Here is a 27544-nt window from a genome sequence, read left to right as displayed (position 1 = left end):
AATGGAAGAACTAGACACAAAGTGCTTTCATATCTAAACAGTAACACAGAAATGTATGAAAATACCCTCAAATAAAAGGTGACATTCTGTACTGTCGCCTAATATGAAACATTCTATCTCAAAATTCAAAATGCTGGAGCATAGCACCAAATGTAAAACTGTAAGCTTCACTGTCCAAACACATATGGTGTGGACTATGTGTGCCTGGTAAACACATGTGGATCTGGTGAACAGTTATCACTTGTTGACCAACTACAGGAATACTGACCTCAGAGTCTCCAGTTTACAGTGGGGATTCCCCAATCCAGCAGAGAGCAGCTTCACTCCTGAATCCTTCAGGTCATTGTTACTCAGATCCAGCTCTCTCAGGTGTGAGGGGTTTGACTTCAGAGCTGAGACCAGAGAAGCACAGCCTTCCTCTGTGAGTCCACAGCCTGACAGCCTGCAAAGAGATCATCATGATTTCACAAACTGTTAATTTAACACCAGTAGTGTAGAAGGACAATGGCAGATGCATTTGGTTTATTCTCTTAAACAACATATAGATTGATCTTCTGTCTCCTAGAATAGTATGGTCATAATGTTATACTAATGTGAACATCAATGCAGTGATTCAATATGTTTTTCAATAGAATATTATATACATATTATAATACATATATTTCTCTAAACTGAATATTTCTTCCTGATGATTAGTACTTAAATGTCATTTTATGTACTCACAGAGCAGCTCTGGAGGCTTTGACCACTGGCAGCAGCCTCAGAAGACCTTCCTCTGATCTGGAGTATTTCTTCAGGTCAAACACATCCAGCTCCTTTTCTGAAGTCAGCAACACAAAGACCAGAGCTGACCACTGTGCAGGTGACAGTTCTTCTTCTGAGAGACTTCCTGAGCTCAGGTAGCTTTGGATCTCCTCCACTAGAGAATGGTCATTCAGTTCATTCAGACAGTGGAACAGATTGATGCACCTCTCTGGAGAGGGATTTTCCCTGATCTTCTCCTTGATGTACTTGACTGTTTCTTCATGGCTCTGTGAGCTGCTTCTTGTCTTTGTCAGTAGACCTCATAAGTGCTTCTGATTGGACTCCAGTGAGAGACCCAGAAGGAAGCGGAGGAAAAGGTCCAGGTTTCCTGTCTCACTTTGTAAGGCTTTATCCACAGCACTCTTGTAGACAGTAACTTTACGCTTGTGTCTGATCCTCACAGAAAAGTTCATGGACGTTGATTGAGGTTCATCCATTAGATTCTCATTGTTGTTGATGAATGAGAGGAACACATATACAGCAGCCAGAAACTCCTGAATGCTCAGATGCACGAAGCAGTACACCTTGTCCTGGTACAGCACACATTCCTCTTTAAAGATCTGTGTGCACAATCCTGAGTACACTGAGGCTTCATTGACATCAATGCCAGCCGCGTTCAGGTCTTCTTCATAGAAAATCAGATTGCCATTCACAAGCTGTTGAAAAGCCAGTTTTCCCAGTGACAGAATGCTCTCTTTATTCCAGTGTGGGCCTGTCTCTTCTTTCCCAAGATATTTTTCATTATTCTGTTTGGTATGAAACTCCACAAGGTGTGTGTACATCTCAGTCAGAGTCTTTGGCATCTCTTCTCTCTTATGTTTCAGCATGTGTTCAAGGACTGTTGCAGAAATCCAACAGAAGACTGGAATGTGGCACATGATGTGGAGGCTCCTTGATGTCTTTATGTGTGAGATGATTCTGCTGGCCAGGTCCTCATCACTGAATCTCTTCCTGAAGTACTCCTCCTTCTGTGGGTCATTGAACCCTCGTACCTCAGTCACCTGGTCAACACACCCTGAAGGGATCTGATTGGCTGCTGCAGGTCGGGTAGTTATCCAGAAGAGAGCAGAGGGAAGCAGATTTCCCTTGATGAGATTTGTCAGCAGAACATCCACTGAGGTTGACTCTGTGACATCACAACAGATCTTGTTCTTCTGGAAGTCTAGGGGCAGTCGGCACTCATCCAGACCATCAAAGATTAACAGAACTTTGTACTTGTCGTAGTTGGAGATTCTTGATTCTTTGGTTTCCATTGAGAAGTGATTGAGAAGTTCAATCAAAGTGTGTTTTTCTTTTTTCATCAAATTCAGCTCCCGAAAAGGGAATGAAAATACAAATTGGACATCCTGATTTGCTTTTCCTTCAGCCCAGTCCAGAATGAACTTCTGCACAGAGACTGTTTTTCCAATGCCAGCGACTCCCTTTGTCAGCACAGTTCTGATAAGTTTGTCTTGTCCAGTTAAGGGTTTGAAGATGTCGTTACATTTGATTGCAGTCTCTGGTCTTGCTTGTTTCCTGGTTGTTGTCTCAATCTGTCTCAGCTCATGTTCATTATTGACCTCTCCTGTTCCACCCTCTGTGATGTAGAGCTCTGTGTAGATCTTATTGAGAAGTGTTGGGTTTCCTTGTTTAGCGATCCCCTCAAATACACATTGAAACTTCTTCTTTAGATTAGATTTGAGTTCACGTTGGCAAATCACAGCAAGCTCATCTGAATGAAGAAATAACAAAGAGGATATTAATATTACGCCTGTTTTAATGCCTACATTATTGTAAGTCTGTGTTATAAAGTTTAAAATGTAATCATGTATTCTCTTAACTGTCTGTATAAATGTGTAAATGTTTTCATAATGCATTACACACTGGTGTGACTGATTATATAATTATTGGTTCTCTCTCTCTTCTGTCTAAATTAATCACCACAATACATCCCTGCTGCTACTTAATGAGGTCACTAGGTGTTGTGTTAAGGCTGCTACAATATCATTGAGTTACACAGCTACTTTAGCTACAGCTTTTAAATGTTCTAAAACAGCATTCAACATGAGGCAGACAGCTCTTACTTTTCTCCAGTGTGTCAGCAAGCTCCTTCTGGTTCATTTTCCTCAGGACGTGCAGTGTGATCTTCAGAGCCCCCTTTCTGGCACTGCTCTCCTGCTTCTCATCTTCAGCATCTACCACTTCCTTATCCTGCTTCTGACTCTCAAAGCCTTCTGGGAGTTCTGGACTAGGAATCCTCTTGAACATATTCAGCTCGTTCTTCACAAATGTTATAATATTCTCTTCAAGCAACTGAAATAAATCAAGTAAATAAGTTAAGCAAGAGACTAAATGCTTTCTCATTAACACATTGATGAATGATTGACAGATCAACTTTACTTGAGGTAAACAAAAACAAATGTACATAACAGGACCACATACACTGAATATGGAGGCCAGGTCTGTTTGATGACTCTGGGAAGACTGACCACTGAGAATCTCTGACTCTGATCTCTCCTGTTGGTTTCTGTGGACAAAACATGAGATTACATTTTCTCATTCAGGGAGTGCACACACACACACACACACACACACACACACACACAGGGAGGGAATATTGTGTTTGTTTAATATTGTTTCAGGACTATGAAAATGGAAAAAAGTATTAGCCTATGGATTATGAAAACAACAAAAATAAATGGTAAAATGGGAGAGGAGAAATGACTAGAGACAGTGTTGTTTAACTCACTGACCATGACCCATGAGTTCTTCTTACCTTTGTTCACTAAAAAAGTCTCCCTCTCCGAAGGATATAGGACGACGCATAGACCAGTCACTCTTCATGGACACACAGCTGGGTACAGGGGAGGCTGGTCTCTCCTGCTTGATTGGGCTTCAACACAACAGAGACAAACATTACATCTCTCATCTACTCTGAGCTCAGATGGGGAAACATAAGAAGAGTTTCATTCCAAAACGCTATATATCCATTTTCAGGAATGTTGGTAAATTAGCTTCTATTGTTTAAAGAAATGATGAAAGAGATTGGTGTGTTTTTTCACTATCTAATCATGGTATGGGGTTGTTCAATGACAGACATGTATTTGTTTAAAATCTATCACTTGATGGTTTCACTTCAGAGAGACAGATAATCATGTTTTTTTGCACAATGCTATATATATCTGCCTCACTCTCAGAGAAATAAGTAGTACTGCTAGGTTTTATACAGTCAAATGTGGCCGACCGGCTCGATTCGATCTTATGTAGCAAAATTTGAAATTGTGTTTTTTACATTGGATAACAGTAGAGACTCAGCTAGAAAAAGGTATATCATACACTACAGTTGAGGAACAATGGGAAAGTAATTCTACTTTGAAAGATGATAAACTTGTAACCTCAATTTTGAGAAAATGGCCTTTGAATGTTTTGGTTCACCTACTGGAGAGCTCTTCTTTATCTACAGTGGTATTACTTTGGCAGATAATGTCACCCATCTAAATAAAAAGTTTTTTAAATATATATAGTTAACTAAATGTATGGTGTTTTTGGTTTATGTCAGTTTCATTGTTTGTTAGGCTATAAATTGTTATTTTATGGTTGTAAGTGGTAAAATGAACTAGAAAATGTCATATTTTGCAATTCTGTGTAATTACTACTTTAGTAAGGATATACTTTATTCAGTACTACTGCAGTTGCTAAATAATTCCAATAGATGGCAGCGTAAGACCATGAATGACATTTCAGAAAGTTAGTTTAGTTTTCTCCCTGGATACACCACCACTCCCCCTCACAGGAAAACTCCTGGACACGCTTTTTACTGTCCCTTTCCACACTGCTAACGCAAGAGGAACGACTGAAAAAGCATTTAACACATCACTGTAAAATAATATAATGATGATTCATGTTTATTATTACCTGTTTTTATGCTCATGTTTTGAAATTATACTTAATTACTATAACGATTATCAATAAGCCTGAACATTAATTTAGTCACCTCTGGTCGAGAAAAACGTATTTTCCTAGTACATTCGTTGTCAGATTCATCAACCAGCAGCAAGCACACTGCCTTCTAGCACAAGCGAGGGGCATGTTGAGGTACATTTGCTAACCGCGAGGGTTGCATGATGTAATTTATTGGTGGGCTGGAAGACACACTCTTGTCTTATCTATTCCGAGGTTGTTTAATCGCAATATTAGATATTTAAAAATGCATGTATACTAGGGTTGAGGTTGGAGCATCTGACTAGTGATTATTTACCAGGGGTTCAACACCTGCTATAGTCACTATTTAATTGCTCTTCCAAAAGCATCACAGGCCTAATACGAGATATAAAGCTAACTAAAGTAACGAGTGACCATTTTAGAAAATCATGGGACACATAGTATTTGGTTGCATGCTATTTTATGTCAATCATATTGCTGCTTGTAGCCTATAACTGATGCTTCGTGGTCTTATGCTGCCATCTATTGGGAATATTTAGCAATTAAAAGTTATTAATTCAAGTACAGACATTGGTGAGGCAGCTGAGAAATAAAGTGTATTAGATCAGTCTCAAACCTGCCCCACGCCAATTGCTGGACTTTCACACAGAGGTTACTAGGTCACCCAGTTCAAACCACATTTGAAAAATAAAACAAATGTGTCTTATTTATCAAGTGTTCTGTCTTGCAATTATACATATAATAAAAAATAAAAAAATAATCAAAATGCTATTTAATACTACAATTGTATTTACTAAGATAATATTATTACTAAAATAGTTTCTAAAAGTGTTCTAGGCTACCATACCCTAGAATTAGGGGTTAGGGTTACGGCTAAAATAGGTTATAAGTAGGGTAAGAGTTTCTGTATAGCACTTTGTGACATCTGCTGGTGTAAAGAGGGCTTCATAAATACATTTGATTGATTGTTAGGTTTATGGTTTATATGGCAAAAAAACAGTATGGGTTTATGGCACTCTTGCTCCTCCTTGTGGCCGAATATGGGTACTACATAACTCATTAATGACACTTGCTAGGCTCATAATCTGAGGTAGCAACTGCGTCAGATCTACAAATCCATTAGCTAGACAACCCGATTAGACAACAATCACCCCATTATACCCATTTGGTTTGCAACTCAGTGAACCTGCGCAGCATTCGCTCAATTTGATGCCTAGGAACGAATATTTCGATGCATATCAAATTACCCAGCAGCCTTTTAGAAACAACAAGTCCTCAAAGAAAAGGTTATTTCTTAATTAAAACATTTATTCTGACTGTTTAAATCGCCCACAGCTTGAAAAAGAGGACAGGGACATGCGTTTTATTTAGATTGTACACATTTTTCTTAAAACAAATATGGTTAACCATGACCAGAAAATGTTTAATGTTTGATGGCTATCCGCCAGCAATCGCCTCTTAAACTGTCTCACCTCACTATTGGAGATTACAACGTACTCAGGTGAACAGTGTGCGCGCTCACCAAGTAGCTGTAACCTTGTTAATAATAAGTTACTGGAGGTAAATCTACAGGGTTAACGCTCACCAAGTAGCCGTAACCTTGTTAATAATAAGTTACCTGAGGTAAACATAAAGGGTTAATGCTCACCAAGTAGCCGTAACCTTGTTAATAATAAGTTACCTGAGGTAAACCTACAGGGTTAACGCTCACCAAGTAGCCGTAACCTTGTTAATAATAAGTTACCTGAGGTAAACATAAAGGGTTAATGCTCACCAAGTAGCCGTAACCTTGTTAATAATAAGTTACCTGAGGTAAACCTACAGGGTTAACGCTCACCAAGTAGCCGTAACCTTGTTAATAATAAGTTACCTGAGGTAAACCTACAGGGTTAACGCTCACCAAGTGGCCGTAACCTTGTTAATAATAAGTTACCTGAGGTAAACCTACAGGGTTAACGCAGGCAGGTCTCATTGATAACAATAGTGAAGCTGGCATTGTGACGCAGAACAATGGACTGGGAATAGAACGTTCTGAAGGCGAGTCGGTGTCACGGAGCTCAATAGAACTAATAGGAGCTGGTAGGGTGAAAAATGCCCTAACATAAGGCCTGTTTTTTCGCGATTACTTCATAACTAGGGACAGAAGGTAATATTATGAAACTGGGCTCCATGGCGGATGCAATTAACTAATTTAATCAGAAATAAATGTTGTAAAAAATGTAACTTGAGGCGCCCCGAAAATAATAAAGTTCAGTCCTTGGACACAGAGGGGTTAAACACTAAAGTTACCGTCCATCTAGTGAAGAGAGGAGAACCGGACAGAGGGATGGTAGGTAGCCAGCATCCGTCAACGAGAGAGGGAGAAGCCCACCACGGTATTTAACAGGTGGAAGAAACAACCAGGGAGCTCCATCGGTCCACAAGAAATGCAGGCAGCCGGTGATGATGTAGTGGTAGCTAGGATAACTAGGATGCTGCTGGTAAAGAGTAGCTAGCTTAGCTAGCTGTACCGACTAGCTTGGATAGCTAGCAGGTCGTTCGTCTGTCCCTCGAGGATGATGACGAACCCGTTGAACCACACAATTAAACAAGGATAGCGAGTGAAAAGGATCTGGCTACACTCATACTGTCACTGACCATTAAGCAAAAAAGCAAATTGAACAATAAACTTCGGTGTCTCAACACTGTAACGAACTCCGTCGTTATTTCTCAACATCACCTCAGACCATCTGCGCGTAACTGGACAATATGCTTGGCGCCAAACCGTACGTGGATGCGGACAGTTCTGTACGGGGACGCGGACAGTTCCAGAACGCGGACATGAGCAGTGCAACACAATAAACTAAACCCAGTCTTTACAGTGGCTTACATTAATAATATTCATTTTTCATTATGTAAAACAAAATGATTCGTTTTTTAAAACAATGTTTTGAGATCTTGGCCCATATCCAAAAAGCGTCTCAGAGTAAAAAATGTGCCGTATATGTGCTGAGAATAAAGCCGTTTTAGTCCTACTCTTATGGGTATAAATTAAAGCTATGCATGAAGCCTCTTTATTCATAAGTGTCCCACCTAGTTGGCTGATATTTAGGACACCTCATGAGCTGTACTAACCAGTTAAGAGGTACCAGCAGGTGTCTTGATAATAGAAACATGCAGCGAGTCAGTGGTTCCTGTGCAACATGTAATTGCTTTGGAGCAGTGGTGACGTGTCATTCAGGGCAGAGCCCCACCTGTTTAGCAGATGCTCTTACCCAGAGCGATTTACAGTAAGTGCATTCATCTTAAGATAGCTAGGTGAGACAACCAGATAATACAGTCAAATATACCGGATACGAACATTCCATTTCAGCTAAACAATGGATATATAGCGTTTTGCAATAAAAATAATAATAATTATACACATCTAAAATCTATTAATTAAACATCTGAGAACAGTAATATTGAAGGTTAAGCAACCATAAGTAACCATTTCTGATTAAATAACACGTGAAAAATTATGGAAATAGCATTTAGGAAATACACTCTTAATAATTCTTAAACAAAATTGTCATCTCACCTCTTATCTTTGGTGTCATGTTCCCCAGAGAGACACATTTTAGAGGCAGGGCCCCCCTCCTCTCTCTCCCCAGAGAGACTCATTTTAGAGGCAGGGACCCCCTCCTCTCTCTCCCCAGAGAGACTCATTTTAGAGAACTGACCCCTAAACAGAGATCCAACATGTTGGTTGTAGTCAACACAGTAATTCTTGAATGTGAATTGTTATCATTTATTAATCATCTCTTATAAAACATTTACTAACAGACATATCAAAACAGTCAGGTGATTTAATGCAATCACATGAAGATGTAGTTGTGACATCTCTTCTCCATGGTAACTGTCAATAATAATAATAAGTCACTGTTTGTTAAGGTAGTTATAGACAGTGCAACAACACAAGGCCATGTCTCACACTTATTTGTATTCATTAAAAGTCAGCCATTTATTATCTTTGAATCTGTTCTTTTCTAAACGTATCTGAGAATGTAGAGAGAAGGGCTAAAACAGGCTTGATTGATCAGGGGGTGATCAGTGATCTATACAGAAAGGCTATACCTCAGCCAGTGGCGACCTGTCATTCTGTTTTGCATGTTATTGTGGTTATTGTCACATATCAGTTTGCTAACAATGTAAAAATATATACATTACCGGTCAAAAGTTTTAGACCACATACTCATTCAAGGGTTTTTCTATATTTTTTACTATTTTCTACATTGTAGAATAATAGTGAAGACATCAAAACTATGAAATAAAACATATGGTATCATGTAGTAACCAAAAAAGTGTTTAACAAATCAAAATATATTTTATATTTGAGATTCTTCAAATAGCCACCCTTTGCCTTGATGACAGCTTTGCACACTCTTGGCATTCTCTCAACCAGCGACCCGTCATTCAGGGCAGGTGGCCTTTCCTGTTTTGCATGTTATTGTGGCATTAATATATGTCACATATCAGTTTGCAAACAATGTAAAAAAAAATATATATATCATTGCGTTAATAAAGCTGCATACAAACATGGTCTCTTTTTTGCTTTCTTGAGTAAGGCAGCTCCAAAATGCAGGTGTTTCAGCCTAGCTCAGTGCTTTCTGTGGTGGTGGGGCAGCCAGCGGAAAATACAGAGCGCTGCTTCGTATTTGGCTCAGTGTTCTGTCACCCATGGGGACACTACATCACCGCCAAGTCTAAGGGTAGAGCTAGAAAATTGAAAATTCAAGCCCCCTGGGTTCTGCCATAGAGTTACATTAGAAGTGCCCATCCAAGAAGGTCATTTGCCACAGATAAAATGACATCAAATCACATCATATCTACAGTAGCTTTGATTGGACTGATCATGTCAACATTATACTTTCAAAATCTTAGCCAGCAGTCATCATCATGAATCAAGTCGACAATCTACAGGCAAATCCTTTTTAATCCTTATCATATGAAGATAAATAATAAAGAGAAATGATAGGACAGCTGTTGGGACTCTGCTGTTGGGACTCTGCTGTTGGGACTCTGCTGTTGGGACTCTGCTGTCGGGACTCTGCTGTTGGGACTCTGCTGTTGGGACTCTGCTGTCGGGACTCTGCTGTCGGGACTCTGCTGTCGGGACTCTGCTGTTGGGACTCTGCTGTTGGGACTCTGCTTTATGTAGGCCCTAACAGTTTGTGGGCACCGTTTGTCACCGTTATAGTGCAATGAATGTATTGTTTAGTGTTGTGTTGTGGAGTGGCTTTGCTGGCATGCATCCCCCTTTATTTATGTTTTGCCCCACCAAGATTGACATGCTAAAATCACCACTGACCTCAGCTATATCCTAGATGACCAGCCTAAACCTGTTCAGATCAGTTCCCATAACGTTATAACAGTAACAGTAGCAGGAGCCTAGTCCTGATACAGATGGAGGTCTATACCTCAGCTATAGCCTACATATCCTAGATGACCAGCCTAAACCTGTTCAGATCAGTTCCCATAACGTTATAGACCTAACAGTAGCAGGACAGAGCTTGTAGCCTAGGCAGGGTATTTTACACACCATTTCAAACGGAGACCATCAGGTTTGTCAGCATGATAAGTGATCATAGCTCAAACCTACTCTGACTATTGAATGTCTGAAGTCGACCTAACCTTGTAATAGTTTGTAGTTTAGCCTTACCAGGGTCTGCCCGTCTTTCCTACATATCAACACATTTATCCGACTTCTAATGTTAACGAGAAATACGTGCCACAGTTTCAACAGCCATTGTGTAACTGCGTAGGCTACACACTTACTTTCACGTTCATATGAGGAAATCACATCACTTCTTACAGTCGCTGGTGCAGCCGCCTGTTCTCTTGCAGATAAAGTAGCTTTTATAGGTGACTCATTCAACCAGCCTAAACAACAGTAAATAAAATATGTCAAATGGTCAAAAGTCAATCCTGATATAGCCATGTACATCAAAGAGAGGTGTATTGCTACAGATGTAGGATCTTAATTTTAGCCAGTTTGCTACAGCAGGAAAATAATCCTGCAGCAACAGGACATCTGAATTATTATGTGGATGATAATGAATGATTAATTTTATAATAGAAAAGTGCAATTGATCATCTTCAGAAACCTTTTTAAAGCTTAAATACACTCAAATACACTACAAGTTTTAGTTATGCTCCAACATATTATTCCTTTATACCCAATTGATAAAGGAATAATATGCCATTTAGCAGACGATTTTATCCAAAGCGACTTACAGTCATGCGTGCATACATTTTTTGTATGTAATTAAAGATCCTACATCTGTAGAGAGATTATGTTTTTATCTAAATAAGGCAGTTTGAGTTATTAGCAATAACGTTGCAACTGTCAGCTGCTGTAAACCTATGTGATTGGATGTTATAGACCCCCATCTGAACAGTTTCTTTCCCCATGCTGTGGCCCTCACCAACTGGCCATCTGGTCCATAGAGACTAAAGTACTATACACTCTATGCTGCTCACCACATCAAGCCATCTCTGAACTGTACACTACCATCTGGTCCATAGAGACTAAAGGACTATACACTCTATGCTGCTCACCACATCAAGCCATCTCTGAACTGTACACTACCATCTGGTCCATAGAGACTAAAGGACTATACACTCTATGCTGCACACCACATCAAGTCATCTCTGAACTGTACACTAAATAACTGAACTATACTGCATTAGCACTCTGTTCATCTCTCTTAGATATATTTATACTGGTACTGTACATGTGGACATCCACCGTATACCAACTGTATTCCCACTGTACTGTATATCTGTATACCAACTGTATTCCCACTGTACTGTATATCTGTATATCAACTGTATTCCCACAGTACTGTATATCTGTATATCAACTGTATTCCCACAGTACTGTATATCTGTATATCAACTGTATTCCCACTGTACTGTATATCTGTATATCAACTGTATTCCCACTGTACTGTATATCTGTATACCAACTGTATTCCCACTGTACTGTATATCTGTTTACCAACTGTATTCCCACTGTACTGTATATCTGTATACCAACTATATACCCACTGTACTGTATATCTGTATATCCACTGTTCATTCTCTTATAGCTCTATGCTCACTCTTCCTAGTTGTATAATGTTGTACAGACATTTGTGTAAACTCTTATGTCTGTATTCTGTCTCTAAATGTTGTCTATCACTATCACCATGTAGAATTATGTGTACAGATGTAGGATCTTAAGTTGATCACCCTCCACTGCAGAATAACTTTCCCGCAATGCAGGAAATGTAAAACTTGTAGTGTATTTGAGGTTTTAAAAGGCTTCTGAAGTTTGTAATTTCCACTTAGAAATGCCAGACTTGAGTTTCGCTTAATAAAAATGTATCAACCGCTACAAAAATGTCCATTAATTATAATTCACATAATAATTCACATTTCCTGTTGCTGCAGGAATATTTTCCTGCTGTAGCAAACTGGCTCAAATTAAGATCCTACATATGTATGTGCAAATGTACTTGGTGAATAAAGGTGATTCTGATTCTGCAAAGGTTGAGTCTCTAGATTCCCTTGTTGCTCTGGGGAAATAATGAAATGGCTGTCATAGTGATTTAAACTGGGACTGGTTATCTCCAAACTCTGAGGCCATGTCATTTGTTATATTTCACCCAATTGATAAAGGAAGCTAGAAGGATGAACCCAGAAGACAACTCTAAATCAACACTTACTGATATTATCCTAAAATCCTTTCACTCATATTGTTGTGTCTCTTTGTTCAACGGACGTCGGGTAGCCTGTGATATTAATATTGTATCAAACAGCGGGGCAGGGCAGTGAACCCAGGTCGCTGGCGAAAAAGGCAAACACCCTAAGCATCGCAGCAATAGGGTTAAACCTAATTATAACCTGTCTCACACTGCCCCCTATAAAAGCAATTCCCGTGCTTCGACTACTCAGACCCCTCAAACATCCAGGCCATGCATTCGGATTGCCTCACAGACACCATACTACTTCTGACACCAATGTAGCAAACAGCGGGGCAGGGAAGCGAACCCAGGTTGCATGTGTAAAAGGCAAACAACCTACGCATCGCGCCATTGGCGCCAACTGGGTTACTTGGTTGGAATTGTGACGTGATTCATTTAGCGAGGATCACTACACTATAGTGGAACTATGATACAATTACAGTTATCATATGAAATGTTAAATGTAGAACTATAATATATAAATATATTGAATTTTGACTTGACCATGTTCAGTTAGCGTCATTTTGTATGATTAGACTGACACAAACCTGTCTCAGTAGAAGTAGACTGTTAGGTCTGAGTGTTTTTCTTCCATTCACTGTACTAAAATTACACCATACATTTAATCTCTCTACACACTTTACAATCATTCCTGGCATGATTCTCACCTTGTAGCCTGAATTTACAACCAGAACATGTCAAGTCATTGAGATATCTACTGTTCTGCTGAGAGAGCACCTTCGTGATGACTAGCGCTCTGTATATTCTAATAGATGAGGCCTGAGCTGGAATGTGAAGCTAACTGAAGCTAACTTTAGAAAACCAGTACATCTAGCTTGCATCATAGTCCACCCCTCAGGCTAAGTTCAGGTTTCAGCATCAGGCAGACATCAACAGCCGAGTTGAAGTCTACAACCTGGGTAGTATTCATTAGTTTACACCGCAGCCAACAGTTTTAAAATGTTGCATAAACAGTTTACTCCAAACGCTGTACAAGGTGACCTAAACAGTTTATGTTGCCAAACGTTTTGCTACAGTGGGCACTAATGAACACACACAACCTGTTTTGAGGAAGTGTAAGTTGTTGTTAGTCTTTCCACAGTATTTATTAGTCTCTCTTTCACACAACACACCTTCCTGAGTGAAAAGAGTTAACAGTAGATTAGAAAGAGAAAATGTTGTTGCTTGTTGTGTTTTAAGCCTGTTTTGAGAAGACAAGTCTATAGACCTATGATACAGTACACTCCTAGAAAAAAGAGTTCCAAAAGGGTCCTCTGGCTGTCCCCATAGGAGAACGATTTTGGGTTCCAGGTAGAACCCTTCTGACTTCCATGTAGAACCCTCTGTGGAAAGGATTCTTCATGGAACCCAAAAGGGTTCTACCTAGGACCAAAAAGGGTTCTACAAAGGGTTCTCCTATGGGGACAGCCAAAGAACCCTTTTAGATTCTAGATAGTGTAGGAGCGATCACCCTGGGGCACAGATGGAAACAGAACGGATTCACCCCACGCATCTAATTTATATCCAAAACATTTTAAGGAGAGTAGGCCTATTATAACACTATAACAATATCATCAACTATATGAATACACATAACAATATCATCAACTATATGAATACACATAACAATATCATCAACTATATGAATACACATAACAATTTCATCAACTATATTAATACACATAACAATATCATCAACTATATGAATACACATAACAATATCATCAACTATATTAATACACATAACAATATCATCAACTATATTAATACACATAACAATATCATCAACTATATTAATACACATAACAATATCATCAACTATATGAATACACATAACAATATCATCAACTATATTAATATCATAACAATCGTCGTCTTACCTTTAATATGTCTCTCAATAGAAGTAGAGTCTGGAATGATCATTCGGTGGTGGAAAGTTCCTTTAGTTTGTTCTGCTCATTTCCATATCAGGTTCTACCTGTTCTCTCTCCCACTCCCTGTCTCTTTATAGCTCTTACAATGTGCCTTGGCATACATTCTGAAACTCTATTGGAGGGATGTTTAATCATTCTTCCACGAGAAATTCCATAATTTGGTGTTTTGTTGATGGTGGTGGAAAACACTGTTTCAGGCGCCTCTCCAGAATCTCCCATAAGTGTTCAATTGGGTTGAGACCTGGTGACTGAGACGGCCATGGCACATTGTGAAACATCGGCAAGTTGAGCAGTTTTCGTCACTGAAGCTCCTGCCAAACGTACCCCAAAAATCACAAATCGTTAAGCTCTTCCCGAGGCACTGACTTAATATCCACTAACAGGAATGCTATCAAATTTGTGCACAAAATTTGAGAGAAATAAGCTTTTTGTGCGTTTGGAACATTTCTGGCATATTTTATTTCAGCTCATGAAACATGGGACCAACATTTTACATGTTGCGTTTATATTTTTGTTCAGTATAGATAAAAACACAAAGCTTCCAGCAGAGGTCAGTGCTCTTCTGACACCTGTCATATGGTAGTGTGATGTCCGAAGCTTCGACCGTCATCATCACGTAGTATTGTTACTTTGATACAAGCATTGAAACGTTGTGTCGAATCAGTAGTGCTTTGAAAACTGCAACGGCGCATCAGACCTCCGGTTTTAATCGTCCAATCCCTAGTGTCCACTGAATGTTGACTAGCAACAAGAAAGTGGTACCTAAAAGACTCCCACCATGAGCGCCCATTGGAGTTGCTCCAGACGAGGACATCTGAAATAAAAACCCTCCAACTTACAATATGGAGTAAAAAAACAAGTGGAGCAAACCAAACCAAACCAGACCAAACCAGACCAGACCAAACCAGACCAAACCAGACCAAACCAAACCAAACCAGACCAAACCAGACCAAACCAAACCAAACCAGACCAGACCAAACCAAACCAAACCAGACCACACCAGACCAAACCAAAGCAAACCAGACCAAACCAAACCAAACCAAACCAGACCAAACCCTGGGAGATACAAGACAGAAAGACTTTGTTCATCAACTTAAAGAAGCAGAGCTACAAAGAGGTGCCAGTCTTCTAACATCTCTAAGGCCAACCAGAACACTGGACCAGCTGCTCTTCAATATCACATAACAGATGGAACCCTTCTGACTAAAGAGATGACAAGCCAGAACAGGCATAAGCATACTGTCTATTGAGGTGGCTCCAAGAGGTGCGGCCAACGTGCTAACGTCCAACCTCAAAATATAAATGGAAATACCAAAGCCTGTAACAACATGTAGTCGTGACTGATATTTTTCACCTCATCTCCCTGTTACTGTTTGTTTAGGTAGTTATAGACAGTGCAGCAACACAAGGCCACATTCCTCTCAGCCCTTCCACTCTCTCAGGCTAATGTGTATTTATTAAAAGTAGACTATTCTTTTCAATCTGTTATTTTCTAAACATATCGATATGTAGACAGAAGGGCTAAAACGGGCATGATTGATCTGAGGGGAGATCATTGATACATTCGGAAAGTATTTTTGCAACAAGTAGGAGATTTATATTATGTAAAGTAGGCTAGGTTATAATGTATAATAGCAGTTTGTTAGTGATATGCAGATGGAGGTCTATACCTCAGCTATAGTCTACATATCCTAGATGACCAGCCAAAACCTGTTCAGATCAGTTCCCATAACGTTACAGGCCTACCAGTAGCAGGACAGAGCTTGTAGCCTTGGCATGAGCAATATGTGTATGTGTTATTTCATAGTTTTGATGTCTTCACTATTATTCTACAATGTAGAAAACAGTAAAAATAAAGAAAAACCCTGGAATGAGTAGGTGTGTCCAAACTTTTGACTTGTACTGTACTTCAGATGTAGCCTACATATCCTAGATGACCAGCCTAAACCGGTTCATATCAGTTCACATAGGTTATCAGTAGCAGGATTGATCACCTACAAATCGGTTTTCAGTCCAAATAACAGGGCATGTAGCCTAGGCCAAATATTTTCACAATATTTCCTAAAGAGACCACCTGGGCCCGGTTTCCCTAAAGCACCTGAAGGCTAAGTTAATCGTTAGAACCTTTGTAGGAGTATTGTTAAATCTCCAAGCTGTTTCCCAAAACCATTGTTTCTTTATTTTTACTATTTTCTACATTGTAGAATAAGAGTGAATAAGAGTGAAGACATCAACATTATGAAATAACACATATGGAATCACGTAGTAACCAAAAAAGTGTTAAACAAATCAATATAGGTTATATTTGAGATTCTTTAAATAGCCACCCTTTGCCTTGATGACAGCTTTGCACACTCTTGGAAATCTCTCAACCAGCTTCTTGGGGTAGTCACCTGGAATGCATTTCAATTACCAGGTGTGCCTTCTTTTAATATGCCATTTAGCAGAAACTTTTATCCAAAGCGACTTACAGTCATGTGTGCATACATTTTTACATATGGGTGGTCCCGGGGATCGAACCCACTACCCTGGCGTTACAAGCGTCATGCGCTACCAATTGAGCTACAGAGGACCACATTTGTCATTTGTTCTTAAACGGATGAGGATGTCATTTGTTCTTAAAAGTTAATTTGTGGAATTTCTTTCCTTCTTAATGCATTTGAGCCAATCAGTGCTAGAGGCGTCACTACAGACCCTGGTTCTATTCCAGGCTGTATCACAACCGTCTGTGATTGGGAGTCCCATAGGGCTGCGCACAATTGCCCCAGCGTCATCCGGGGTAGGCCGTCATTGTAAATAAGAACTTGTTCTTAACTGACTTGTCTACTTAAATAAAGGTTAAATTAAAAAAGGTTGAGTCTCTAGATTCCCTTGCTGCTCTGGGGAAATAATGAAATGGTTGTCATAGTGATTTAAACTGTGACTGGTTATCTCCAAACTTTGAGACCATGTCATTTATTACATTTCACCCAATTGATAAAGGAAGCTAGAAGGCTGAACCCAGAAGACAACTCTAAATCAACACTTACTGATATTATCCTCAAATCCTTTCACTCATATTATAATGTTCTTTGTTCAACGGATGTCGGGAAGCCTATGATTTCAATAGTGTAGCAAACAGCGGGCAGGGCGGTAAAGCCAGGTCGCTGGCGAAAAAGGCAAACACCCTACGCATCGCAGCAATGGGAATTGTAACCTGACTCACACTGTCCCCTACAAAAGTCCTGTGCTTCGACTACTCAGACCCCTCACATGTCCGGACCATAAATTCTGATGGCCTCACAGACACCATACTACTTCTGACACCAATGCAGCGAACAGCGGGGCAGGGAAGCGAACCCAGGTTGCATGTGTAAAAGGCAAACAACCTACGCATCGCGCCGCTGGCGCCAATTGGGTTACTTGGTTGGAATTGTGACGTGGCTCATTTAGCGAGGATCACTACAGTATAGTAGAACTATGATAAAATTACATTTATCATATCAAATGTTAAATGTAGAACTATAATATATAGATATATTTAATTTGACTTGCCCACATTCAGTTAGCTCCATTTTGTATGATCAAACTGACACGTACCTGTCTCAGTAGAAGTCGACTGTTAGGTCTGAGTGTTTTACTTCCATTCACTGTACTAAAATTACATCAGACATTACATTTCTCTACCACTTTATAATAATCCCTGGAAAGATTCTTACCTTGTAGCCTGAACTCACAAACAGAACATGTCAAGTCATTGAGATATTTTCAGTTCTGCTGAAAGAGCACCTTCCTGATGACTAGCACTCTGTGTATTCTTATGGGTGAAGTCTGATCTGGAATGTGAAGCTAACTGAAATCTAGATAAGATTTGAAAAAAACAGTATATCTAGCTTGCATCATAGTCCACCCCTCAGGCTAAGTTCAGGTTACAGCATGAGGCAGACATCAACAGCCGAATTGTAGGCTACAACCTGGGTCGTATTCATTAGTTTACACCGCAGCCAACAGTTTTAAAATGTTGCATAAACAGTTTACTCCAAACGCTGTACAACGTGACCTAAACGGTTTCTGTTGCCAAACGTTTTGCTACGGTGGGCACTAATGAACACAAAGCCTTTCCACAATATTTTTTTGTCTCTCTTTCACACAACATGCCTTCCTGAGTGAAAAGAGCTAACAGTAGATTAGAAAGAGAAAATGTTAGTTGCTTGTTGTGTTTTAAGCCTGTTTTGAGAAGACAAGTCTATAGACCTATGATACATTACACTCTTAGAAAAAAGAGTTCCAAAAGGGTCCTCTGGCTGTCCCCATAGGAGAACGCTTTTGGGTTCGAGGTAAAACCCTTCTGGCTTCCATGTAGAACCCTCTGTGGAAAGGATTATTCATAGATCCCAAAAGGGTTCTACCTAGTACCAAAAAGTGTTCTACAAAGGGTTCTCCTATGGGGACAGCCAAAGAACCCTTTTAGATTCTAGATAGTGTAGGAGCGATCACCCTGGGGCACACAGATGGAAACAGAACGAATTCACCCCACGCATCTAATTTATATCCAAAACATTTTAAGGAGAGTAGGCCTATTATAACACTGTCCACAAAACACATCATCAACTATATTAATACACATAACAATATCATCAACTATATGAATACACATAACAATATCATCAACTATATTAATACACATAACATTATCATCAACTATATTAATACACATAACAATATCATCAACTATATTAATACACATAACACTATCATCAACTATATTAATATCATAACAATATCATCAACTATATTAATACACATAACAATATCATCAACTGTATTAATACACATAACAATATCATCAACTGTATTAATACACATAACAATATCATCAACTATATTAATACACAAAACACTATCATCAACTATATTAATACACATAACAATATCATCAACTATATTAATACACATAACAATATCATCAACTATATTAATACACATAACAATATCATCAACTATATTAATACACAAATTATTATTATAACTCCTCTCTCCCCAGGGGTATCAGCTCCTCTCTCCCCAGGGGTAGCAGCTCCTCTCTCCCCAGGGGTAACAGCTCCTCTCTCCCCAGGGGTAGCAGCTCCTCTCTCCCCAGGGGTATCAGCTCCTCTCTCCCCAGGGGTATCAGCTCCTCTCTCCCCAGGGGTATCAGTTCCTCTCTCCCCAGGGGTAGCAGCTCCTCTCTCCCCAGGGGTAGCAGCTTCTCTCTACCCAGGGGTAACAGCTCCTCTCTCCCCAGGGGTAACAGCTCCTCTCTCCCCAGGGGTAACAGCTCCTCTCTCCCCAGGGGTAACAGCTCCTCTCTCCCCAGGGGTAGCAGCTCCTCTCTCCCCAGGGGTAACAGCTCCTCTCTCCCCAGGGGTAACAGCTCCTCTCTCCCCAGGGGTAGCAGCTCCTCTCTCCCCAGGGGTAGCAGCTCCTCTCTCCCCAGGGGTAACAGCTCCTCTCTCCCCAGGGGTACAGCATGCTTCTCTCTCCCCAGGGGTAACAGCTCCTCTCTCCCCAGGGGTATCAGCTCCTCTCTCCCCAGGGGTAGCAACTCCTCTCTCCCCAGGGGTAACAGCTCCTCTCTCCCCAGGGGTAGCAGCTCCTCTCTCCCCAGGGGTAGCAACTCCTCTCTCCCCAGGGGTAGCAACTCCTCTCTCCCCAGGGGTATCAGCTCCTCTCTCCCCAGGGGTAACAGCTCCTCTCTCCCCAGGGGTAGCAACTCCTCTCTCTCCAGGGGTAGAAGTTCCTCTCTCCCAGAGGTAACAGTAGTGGTAGTCGGTGGTGGCGGTTGTAGCTGTGACTGGAATGAGGCATGTCCAGGGGCTTTTCTAGGAATTAAAGACATTGGGGGCTTCGCCCCAAAGACAGTGTGGGGGTCCAGAGCATTTCAACAGCTAAATGCATGAATTTGGTGCACTTTGAGATGAACATTGAGAGATTAGATATTTCTCAGGTAACTTGCACCTTCCCACCTGCCACAGCAGACACTGTCAGTACTCAATTACAGTTGCTACTGTGGGTCTATCTACTCTGGAACACTCTCTACTCTGGAACACTCTCTACTCTGGAACACTCTCTACTCTGGAACACTCTCTACTCTGGAACACTCTCTACTCTGGAACACTCTCTACTCTGGAACACTCTCTACTCTGGAACACTCTCTACTCTGGAACACTCTCTACCATGGAACACTCTCTCACTCTGGAACACTCTCTACTCTGGAACACTCTCTACTCTGGAACACTCTCTACTCTGGAACACTCTCTACTCTGGAACACTCTCTACTCTGGAACACTCTCTACTCTGGAACACTCTCTACTCTGGAACACTCTGTACTCTGGAACACTCTCTACTCTGGAACACTCTCTACTCTGGAACACTCTCTACTCTGGAACACTCTCTACCCTGGAACAATCTCTACTCTGGAACACTCTCTACTCAGGAACACTCTCTACTCTGGAACACTCTCTACTCTGGAACACTCTCTACTCTGGAACACTCTCTACTCTGGAACACTCTCTACCATGGAACACTCTCTACTCTGGAACACTCTCTACTATGGAACACTCTCTACTCTGGAACACTCTCTACCATGGAACACTCTCTACTCTGGAACACTCTCTACTCTGGAACACTCTCTACACTGGAACACTCTCTACACTGGAACACTCTCTACTCTGGAGCACTCTCTACTCTGGAACACTCTCTACCATGGAACACTCTCTACTCTGGAACACTCTCTACCATGGAACACTCTCTACCATGGAACACTCTCTACTCTGGAACACTCTCTACCATGGAACACTCTCTACTCTGGAACACTCTCTACTCTGGAACACTCTCTACTCTGGAACACTCTCTACTCTGGAACACTCTCTACCCTGGAACACTCTCTACTCTGGAACACTCTCTACTCTGGAACACTCTCTACGCTGGAACACTCTCTACTCTGAAACACTCTCTACTCTGGAACACTCTCTACCATGGAACACTCTCTACTCTGGAACACTCTCCACCCTGGAACACTCTCTACTCTGGAACACTCTGTACTCTGGAACACTCTCTACTCTGGAACACTCTCTACTCTGGAACACTCTCTACTCTGGAACACTCTCCACCCTGGAACACTCTCTACTCTGGAACACTCTCTACTCTGGAACACTCTCTACTCTGGAACACTCTCTACTCTGGAACACTCTCTACTCTGGAACACTCTCTACTCTGGAACACTCTCTACTCTGGAACACTCTGTACTCTGGAACACTCTCTACTCTGGAACACTCTCTACTCTGGAACACTCTCTACTCTGGAACACTCTCTACCCTGGAACAATCTCTACTCTGGAACACTCTCTACTCAGGAACACTCTCTACTCTGGAACACTCTCTACTCTGGAACACTCTCTACTCTGGAACACTCTCTACTCTGGAACACTCTCTACCATGGAACACTCTCTACTCTGGAACACTCTCTACTATGGAACACTCTCTACTCTGGAACACTCTCTACCATGGAACACTCTCTACTCTGGAACACTCTCTACTCTGGAACACTCTCTACACTGGAACACTCTCTACACTGGAACACTCTCTACTCTGGAGCACTCTCTACTCTGGAACACTCTCTACCATGGAACACTCTCTACTCTGGAACACTCTCTACCATGGAACACTCTCTACCATGGAACACTCTCTACTCTGGAACACTCTCTACCATGGAACACTCTCTACTCTGGAACACTCTCTACTCTGGAACACTCTCTACTCTGGAACACTCTCTACTCTGGAACACTCTCTACCCTGGAACACTCTCTACTCTGGAACACTCTCTACTCTGGAACACTCTCTACGCTGGAACACTCTCTACTCTGAAACACTCTCTACTCTGGAACACTCTCTACCATGGAACACTCTCTACTCTGGAACACTCTCCACCCTGGAACACTCTCTACTCTGGAACACTCTGTACTCTGGAACACTCTCTACTCTGGAACACTCTCTACTCTGGAACACTCTCTACTCTGGAACACTCTCCACCCTGGAACACTCTCTACTCTGGAACACTCTCTACTCTGGAACACTCTCTACTCTGGAACACTCTCTACCATGGAACACTCTCTACTCTGGAACACTGTCTCACTCTGTAACACTCTACTCTGGAACACTCTCTACCCTGGAACACGCTCTACTCTGGAACACTCTCTACTCTGGAACACTCTCTACTCTGGAACACTCTCTACTCTGGAACACTCTCTACTCTGGAACACTCTCTACCATGGAACACTCTCTACTCTGGAACACTGTCTCACTCTGGAACACTCTACTCTGGAACACTCTCTACCCTGGAACACTCTCTACTCTGGAACACTCTCTACTCTGGAACACTCTCTACTCTGGAACACTCTCTACTCTGGAACACTCTCTACTCTGGAACACTGTCTACTCTGGAACACTCTCTACTCTGGAACACTCTCTACTCTGGAACACTCTCTACCCTGGAACACTCTCTACTCTGGAACACTCTCTACTCTGGAACACTCTCTACCCTGGAACACTCTCTACCCTGGAACACTCTCTACTCTGGAACAATGTCTACTCTGGAACACTCTCTACCCTGGAACACTCTCTACCCTGGAAAACTCTCAACCCTGGAACACTCTCTACCATGGAACACTCTCTACTCTGGAACACTCTCTACTCTGGAACACTCTCTACTCTGGAACACTGTCTCACTCTGGAACACTCTACTCTGGAATACTCTCTACCCTGGAACACTCTCTACTCTGGAACACTCTCTACTCTGGAACACTCTCTACCCTGGAACACTCTCTACCCTGGAACACTCTCAACCCTGGAACACTCTCTCACTCTGGAACACTGTCTACTCTGGAACACTCTCTACTCTGGAACACTCTCTACTCTGGAACACTCTCTATTCTGGAACACTCTCTACTCTGGAACACTCTCTACTCTGGAACACTCCCTACCATGGAACATTCTCTACTCTGGAACACTCTCTACTCTGGAACACTCTCTACTCAGGAACACATACATCTACAGTGTATTGCCAAAAACCACTCAAGAACTTTAAAACATAGACTCTGACCTGTCCAATGAGCCAAACTGATTAAAGAATCCCACAGTACACAAACTCTCTCTCTCTCTCTCTCTCTCTCTCTCTCTCTCTCTCTCTCTCTCTCTCTCTCTCTCTCTCTCTCTCTCTCTCTCTCTCTCTCTCTCTCTCTCTCTCTCTCTCTCTCTCTCTCTCTCTCTCTCTCTCTCTCTCTCTCTCTCTCTCTCACACACACACAACAACAACAAAAATCACATCAAACCCCTATTATCAAAACAGCATCGTGCTTTTAAAACTCACATCACTGTGATTGATCCATTAGAAGAAAGAAGTTCAACAGGTTGAAACTGAGTGAAAAACATGGTTGTTGTGGATGTTGTATATTAGAGTTTATGTATACACATAGGCTATATATGAGACCAAGCCCCAAAAAAACTAATGATAAAATAATGATTGAACCATTATACAATACATAGCCTACTGCATATTACACACGGCAGAAAAACATTAAAAACAGAAAAAGGATTGAAGATGTCTTCGGTACATAATTGGTCCAGCCTTGACTCCACAATTAAACACATTATAGTAATGTCCTTTGAGTGATGACTGTATTATTATACATACTGGATGGACTGGTTACCTTATGTTACACTCCACACTTCCTATCCATGAGTCTGGGAGAGAACGTATTGGCCCAGGCGATGCTGTTGGTTCATTGATTGTGCAGGGCAGCTTACAGAGTTAGCCTTCCGGTTTACAGAATTAGATTTTAATATAGTCTAGTAATAGGAAGAAAACTAATATGTCCATAATTAATAGGATGACATATTACCGTTAGCTACAGAATATCTCACCACCATGCGTTTCCATCTCCTCCTCTCTATCATTCATTCATTTTTCGAGCGCGCAGAGAGAAGGGCTGTCAACAGTTTAGTGAAATATGTTTCCTTGTGAAAACATGTTACTATTGATGATCCAAAACAGATTCCACCTGGTTTCCCAAAATGAAGCACTGGGTAGCTGCAGGAACAGGGTTGGAGAGCCCATGGCATACAGAGTTTGGACGGAATATCACCTGTCGCGCAGCGAGAGGCTGCATGCTCCTCAAACAGTGGTGGGGTTTTGGAGTGAAATGACCAGAGTATACACAGCATATGATTGAAAAACTAAAAACGAACAGGCAGGAAAGCAGCCTCCATTCACTAGTCGAGATGTTCCCCTGACCCTGTTCATGCCCATTTGATAATCGGACATTATAAATCGAAACCAATTGTAAAATATTAAGGCCAGGCACCACAGGCAAAAATTGTGATTTTGCTTCCATCTGTCAATGTTCCGATTTTGGGATATTTTGGAACTATAACTTCCATACTTTCATAAAATGTACAATTACATCGGCAATAATGTATATAAATACTTGATTTGTATCATTTTATCCCAACTCCGTCAACTACACCTAGCATAAATGTTGTTTTTTGTTAGCATGTTTAATGTAGAACTTCAACCGCTATTTTTCTAACTCTCCATGTTGAATCATATATAATTCAACAGCTATTTTTCAAACTCTCCATGTTGAATCATATATAATTCAACCGCTCTTTTTCAAACTCTCCATTTTGAATCATATATAATTCAACCGCTATTTTTCAAACTCTCCATGTTGAATCATATATAATTCAACCGCTATTTTTCAAACTCTCCATGTTGAATCATACATAATTCAACCGCTATTTTACAAACTCTCCATGTTGAATCATATATAATTCAACCGCTATTTTTCAAACTCTCCATGTTGAATCATATATAATTCAACAGCTATTTTTCAAACTCTCCATGTTGAATCATATATAATTCAACTGCTATTTTTCAAACTCTCCATGTTGAATCATATATAATTCAACCGCTATTTTTCAAACTCTCCATGTTGAATCATATATAATTCAACCGCTATTTTTCAAACTCTCCATGTTGAATCATATATAATTCAACCGCTATTTTTCAAACTCTCCATGTTGAATCATATATAATTCAACCGCTATTTTTCAAACTCTCCATGTTGAATCATATATAATTCAACCGCTATTTTTCAAACTCTCCATGTTGAATCATATATAATTCAACCGCTATTTTTCAAACTCTCCATGTTGAATCATATATAATTAAACAGCTTATTTTCCGGAGCAGATCGTTACTAGTCCATACATGGCTATATCCTTTGTGACGTAGTGCTGAAAGAGGAGGCGTTTACTGACATCCGATTGGTTACTGACATTTTTTAATGGCACTTTCCGGCAACCTGATTGGTTACTGGCATTTAATGGCACTTTCCGGCAACCTGATTGGTTAAAAGGCCTCACGTGCCGCACAGCGCTTCCTCTTTTGAAAATATCTCCCGCGAGGAATCCACGTAAAGAGAGACAAAATGATAAAATCTCAAAAAAATCTGAATAAAAATAGGCGATCTCAGTTAGCCAATGCGAGAAAAGCAGTGAATGAAAGAAAACATGAGCCTGATCAGCCGATCCAGGCAGTGGCAGTACAGGTAGAGGAGGAAAAGGAGGAGGCCGGCAGCAGCGCGTCGAGACGCACATTAGTTGAGATGAAGATGACAGCAAGCAGCGATCAACCAGACAGACAGACAGCCAACAGTGGCTTTTATTCCACATGTCACAAAGAAACCAACTTGTACATGATTTGATTTGCCCTAAGTGTCTAAACACTGGACTGAAAATCACCATAGACCCCCACCAACCAGGGATTCTGTAATTCTGTCATGATAGTGTAGTGTATTAAGATTATGACTTTGTTAATGTTTTTCAGTGGAACCTGAGAGGATGTTTATTTTAGTGTCAGAGGGAATTGTTTTAGTGTGACGCCACATACAACAGACAGGAAGTGTGTGTTGTAGACAGGGGATTGGACAGTAGAGGGAGCCACCCATATTTTGGGGAAGATTATATATACTGGGTTTAAACGAAGAAGAGTTAGAGCAGACATTGTAATTTGGGAACAACTGCTCTCCGGGTGATCTGGACACCTGTACACTTATGCTGAAATCTTGTGATATGAATAAAACTTATGATCAAAGGTTCAGTATGAGCGGACTCCTTTGTTTATCAGCAATAATTACCAGCATTGACTCAACACTACAATAGAATGTGCACCCTGAGAAGGTGATCGTGATATATTTAGGAGGAGTGTTTCCACTTCCTCCAGGCTGCAGGAGGGCTCTAGGGGAGATGTGGCATTTTATATAAATGTGAGGATGGTTCTTCTAGCACACAAACTTGGACTTGGTTATGCAGCTCTAAAGAAAATAAACAAAGTCCTAGGGATTCCTTCCTTGAGTCTCAGCTCATATCAGAGACATGACAGGAGAGTGACAGGTCAATAAAAAGGGAGAGTAGCCCATTATTGTCAGGTGACTTGCTGTGTATAAATAATATTTAGTAGCCAACTGTGATTACCGAGAAATTAGCTTTACATAAAGTAAATGCATGCTGATATGCTAATATGTACATAGGGTAACAAGCTGATATGCTAATATTTACATAGGGTAACATGCTGATATGCTAATATGTACATAGGGTAACATGCTGATATGCTAATATGTACATAGGGTAACATGCTGATATGCTAATATGTACATAGGGTAACATGCTGATATGCTAATATGTACATAGGGTAACATGCTGATATGCTAATATGTACATAGGGTAACATGCTGATATGCTAATATGTACATAGGGTAACATGCTGATATGCTAATATGTACATAGGGTAACATGCTGATATTTAGTCCTGAAGTTATGACTGTAATGTGGACAGACATCATAATAAGTACTTTTTCCCCCCACTTTAGTAGCAGAGATTCAGAGAGGGCAACAGCCAATGGGGAGTGCTGCAAAGCTAATTAGAATACGCAGATATAGACCCAGACATAGCAGAGTTGCTGAAGGAGGATGAGGATGCCATCATAGACATTCATGGATCCTTTGATGGCTCTTGGCACAAGAGAGGATTCACTTCCAACTACGGGATAGGTGTGTACAT

The 27544-nt window shown here is 40.8% G+C and overlaps 1 protein-coding gene and 1 pseudogene across 2 annotated transcripts in view; one reads left to right on the top strand and one right to left on the bottom strand.

The window, feature by feature from the left end:
• The window catches only part of LOC311141240 (NLR family CARD domain-containing protein 3-like), a 230725-nt gene that overhangs the window by 151104 nt on the left and 52077 nt on the right, over positions 1 to 27544 (top strand). The window lies entirely within an intron of this gene.
• Positions 711 to 14718, bottom strand: LOC311141463 (NLR family CARD domain-containing protein 3-like; annotated as a pseudogene). The gene is made up of 7 exons: positions 14354 to 14718; positions 10522 to 10626; positions 8285 to 8428; positions 3560 to 3676; positions 3226 to 3310; positions 2868 to 3096; positions 711 to 2515 (listed from the first exon to the last, which is right to left on the bottom strand). The product of its transcript is annotated as an NLR family CARD domain-containing protein 3-like (transcript).

This window comes from Coregonus lavaretus, assembly GCF_964263955.1.
Source record: "Coregonus lavaretus genome assembly, chromosome: 2".
NCBI lineage: Eukaryota > Metazoa > Chordata > Actinopteri > Salmoniformes > Salmonidae > Coregonus > Coregonus lavaretus.
Note: the sequence above shows the minus strand (reverse complement) of the source record. Positions and strands in the feature narration are given on the sequence as shown.